Source organism: Nilaparvata lugens, chromosome 7 (assembly GCF_014356525.2).
Source record: "Nilaparvata lugens isolate BPH chromosome 7, ASM1435652v1, whole genome shotgun sequence".
In the NCBI taxonomy this organism is placed as follows: domain Eukaryota; kingdom Metazoa; phylum Arthropoda; class Insecta; order Hemiptera; family Delphacidae; genus Nilaparvata; species Nilaparvata lugens.
This window is the reverse complement of record NC_052510.1, coordinates 50,851,849-50,856,678: the sequence shown is the minus strand read 5'-3', so window position 1 is coordinate 50,856,678 and position 4,830 is coordinate 50,851,849. Positions and strand designations below refer to the sequence as shown.

Sequence of the window (4,830 nt, the reverse complement as noted above, 5' to 3'; positions counted from 1 at the left end):
GGTCAAGGAAGTACAAATTCTTTTTTCTTTTAAAACATTAAATTTTATGATTTATTCTGATGGTTTCCTGTTTTACTTCTAACTGTAGGCTCTGAAAGTTAAACCGGAGTTCCTGTGAGTTTATCTCAATTATTTTATTGTAACTTAAAGACTACATGCCAAATAGTGGACCAATTCCAATTGCCAGAACGTCACAACTCCCAATTCCTGGTACCTATTAGCCAAGATTCCATTTAGCTGTGATTAATTGTCTATTTTCAGTCATTTATATAGTTTATAGGCTAGCAATTTGTAGAGAGTAATATTATTCATTCATTACTCGCTGCTTTGTAAAACATAGCTGCCATTTCCTCTCAGTTTAAAACTCAGTGTCAAGTTCGTTGTCAGTGTCACAGATGACATTTCCTGTAATTTCATAGTCGGATGCTGGTACATAGAGGAATGTTACGGGTAGGTCTTTAATAATTAATGAGAATGATTAGCATCATGTGAACATTTTATCGTCCTAGCGACATAGAGCAGAGATTGTCATCATCCTCAGTGATCAATTATCAATCTGCAATGTTCTCTCCTCATATTTTTATTAATTTCCACGTGATACGTTTCTAAATTTAGTGTAATCTTTTGAATTGGATATAGAGTAATTTGAAGTGGAAGCCAAATTTTTTTTAATTTTCTAGGGGTGCCTGACTTTTACAATTGGGTCCACTCCGACACCTTATTTTAATTTATTTCATAATATCACAACCAACACAACTAAAATGATATTACAAATTACAAAGATTTTTAGAACATGAAATATTGAATCTAGCTCAAACTTATCTAGTAATGAGATGATATTTATAGGAAACAGTGCCTATGATGAATGAAGAGGATACAAGAGAAAGGTATTACATATAGTTACAAGATACAAGAGTGTAGGTATTAATAGTAGAGGAGATTTGAAAAAAAAAATATTTTAAAGAGGGCAAAACTTTCAGGAACCGTCTTTAACATGACGACATTGAGAAATAATAAATTACAGGTGATCACCAAAAATTATTTAAAAAAGAACATTTTTCGAGGGGTATGTGTGTATGTATTATATTGTATTATTCCATTTTTCTATGGTATGAGCTATTCAAGTTTGCAGCCTTTGATCTGTATTTTGTTTGGTCATATTTCCAACACAATACAGTCAGTTCAACTGATACAATGCAATTACACAATAATTCATAGATAATGTGAAAGGATAACTGCAATGTAAGTAAAACCTGTTGAAGAATGAATAATTCAGTGCACTATTTCACATTTCAGGGACGTTGCTGGCCGTCTAGTGGCGCTGCCTGGTAGCGGCCGACCGAACTAAACAATTTCACATTCCAGTCACCAGCTGGCGTTCCATGATGCAACCTCCAACTCCAAGACTCCAACCTGTGGATTGACCCCAACAACTACAGCCATTGTGGTCTGTGCTAGAAGAATGCAGCGATGCAGTGATTCATAAACTTCACACCGATATTTCTCGATTATTCAGTAATGGTCGGTGGATTGGCGATTACACTCTGTGGTATTTGAAATGCAATTATCAAGAAATAAACGTTGGTCAACTATTGACTGAACCGTTAACCGTTGAACATTGAAGTGATGCCAAACTTTCTCCAAATTGTTATTTCAGACAAGGGTTCTCAGCTAGGTTGAGTAAACAACTCGATACTCAATCGATTGCATTCCAGCCATACTACTACAGCATTAGTTTAGTATAATTTTACTGATTATTTATGGAAATTGAATCTCCAACATCAATTTCATTGATTGTTGTTACTTGTTTTCATTCTCATCTATGATTCTGCCCCAGAAAAAAAATGTATTGAATTGAGTCATTCTGTCACCAGTCATGACTGGTATACAGCCTATACGGGTATAGTACACGGTATATAGAAGAAGGTCTCACACAGTATTATTTTCTTCTATAAAACCGTGGATATAGAATAGTGAGGTGATTTTGAACTTAGGCCTAGTAGATAGCCTACTCCCATGGTCCTTCACTCCTTCTTAAGGCAGTCCATATACATCCGATGCATATAACATGCAACCGTCTTGTATATATCCGATGCATATAAGTTATATAGGTCTTCTGAATTTTCAGGATGATATGTTGATGTCCACAAAAGCTTGCTTGAACGTTAGCAAAGAAAATTAACAATTGAAATCCTATTCTTATCCTATTTGGCGTGGGTAGGCTAATAAAATGTGCTGATGAGGTGATGTCTGTTATTTTCTTAACAGTACCGTTGTACATATTTATAATATAGTAGATACATAACAGTATTGTGAATATTCAAATTTTTGAGAATATTCCGTAGGAGGGCAAACAATGTCATTTACATTGAGGTCCTTATTGTTACGATCCTCAGTGTTGTTTGCAAAAGATGATGCAGAAACCTTTCTTGGATTCCGAACAATGATCAAAGCCTATCGATTACATTTTATGATATGATTTTATCTTAGATTTTATTAGAAATGAGAATTAAGCACTTCAAGATCGGTAAATATTTTCAATACAGTACTTATTAATAATCTCTACAAAACTTAGCCACTCAAGATCAGTATTTTCAGATTCAAAAGCTATAAGTCTGAGTGTCTGCGCCCTAGATATTTTAAATAGTAGCTACTAAAGGTGGAATTCGTCATATTAATAACGACTATTATTGAACTTGATAGGAGAATTATTATTGTTGTAACAAATAGTAACAATGAATCAATTATAGGCTAGTCATAAACCTTATTAATTTCAATACATTTTGCTGTCCTTTTGGGTGGATAGCATTCGATCACACTTAGTAGGGTATTTTTCAGAAAAATTACATTTCATAATCAGAAGAGACAAGAAAGGGTTTCAAAAAATTGTCTAATATATTAAATCATTTGTCTCATATATCAACTAACCATACTTCCGTCAATTTATGCAAATCTGTGACGCTCCACCTGGCTCAGACGCTCTTAGAAATTAAATAAATAAATAGCTAAATAAATGACGTTTTTGATCAAGTCGTCAACGAAAAGTGAAAAGAAACTTCTTTTTTAAATGCATTCTTGGAAGGAGATCACATGAGATGAGATGAGCTAAGCAAGGCTGCGAGGTAGGTCAGTGGAGATTGGTGGGTGGTCCAGAAAGGGATTCCAGCCTACGAGTTTGATGGCCCCAGGAGATTAGGCATTATTCACTGAAATTCCTTCATTTAAAATATTTTTTCACTTTCAGACAATAGTTCAGTTCTTCATTGACTATATAGTCCACTCTGTATAGAACGAAAACTTAGTAAAAACTTGAAACAAAATAGACAACTTCAGTTCAATTAATGTGGAGATAAGAATGTAGCATTGTTTCTCACTGAATAAAATTACTGCACATCGAATTGATTTTTCATGTTCGTTACCTCTTTGTTCTAGTTTGAGGAGATTTTTTAAGTATCAGCTTAGGTGAACATAGGTTAGATCTGTGGTATTAGTGAATCTTGACAATATAAGCCTAAAGACCAAGTAGTCACAGTGACCACTATGACACTGTTTACAATTTTAGTTCTAGATTCAATTCAAATTACGATTTTTGATATTCAGAATATAATACAAGAAGTTCGATAGATTAGATGAACACTATCATGAATACTGAATAGTATATCAAATTTGCTAAATAACGCCTTCATTTGCATCACAAGAAAGATAATTTTTCAATAAATAGCAGTGTAAGTGATCGTAAAATATGTGGTTATCATTTATCGCTCATTTCTTCATTAATTTGATATGTCATTGAGAATATTATTGATTAAGCTCTTTTTTACAACAAAGATAATATTTTCATTTCATACAATAAATAGCAATGTAAGTGATCGTAAAATATGATTCCAATTTATCCCTTATTTTTTTATAATTTGAAATATCTTTGAGAAATTTATTAGCTCTTTTTTAGAACAACTTTATTGATTCCAAACCCTCATTCTAGATTGTGATTGGCAGATAATAATAATTTATTGCTACATTAAAATCGCAACTGACCTATGATTAAAGAGTTAAATTCAATTGATGATAGAGGTATCCAACATTATTGCGCAGAATTAAGTGCACTGACCCCAATAACAAATATTTTCTCACAACTAACTGTATTTAATAAGCATACAACTTATTACATTGAAATATTTGAAGTATTCAAATTACATTGAAATTAATGTTGAATGGTGTTGACAAACGCTTGTTTGACATATTTTTCCATAGATTTTAGAATAAGTAATGTTTAGTAGTTGGGTCAAAAATTCTTCTAGAGCGAAAAAGGTAGTAAGGTATTGTATTAATTTAAAAAATAGATTAATAATCAATAGTTATCATTGTCACAAAATTGTCACTATTGTTCTTGGGTAGTCTTTGTTCCTTTTGAGTGTCAATGCTTTGTAAAGCAGGTTGAATATCGATCATTTCAAAGGAAATCCTTAATGCTGTAGTTGATTAATTGTGATTGATAACGAACTATAACAAGTTATATAACTTATTCATCACAGTGAACAATATAAAAGTCAGAACATTGACAGATCAGACATTTATTTTTTTATAATTTACTAGTTTAATATAGAATTTGGAAATTGATTTATTTCACGGGTTCTCACTTTTATTTTATATACAAATAAAAAATTCATTCAATTTGATACAATAATTTCTCTAAATTTTTCCCAATCCATTTCAAACTAAGACGAGATAGGTTGGAAGGTATCGGTATTTAGCACATTCAATTATATTATTTCCTAAGTTTTGTCCTTGAATCCTCCCACATCCTTTCAGATTTATAAGAGGGGACAGGAG

At 32.2% G+C, this 4,830-nt stretch overlaps 1 long non-coding RNA gene across 1 annotated transcript; it reads left to right on the top strand.

Moving 5' to 3' along the window:
• Nucleotides 1–299: 299 nt before the first annotated feature.
• Nucleotides 300–1,608, top strand: LOC120352454. Its single transcript, XR_005571849.1, has 2 exons — nt 300–450; nt 1,297–1,608. It is a non-coding gene; the product is annotated as an uncharacterized LOC120352454 (long non-coding RNA).
• Nucleotides 1,609–4,830: the final 3,222 nt, after the last annotated feature.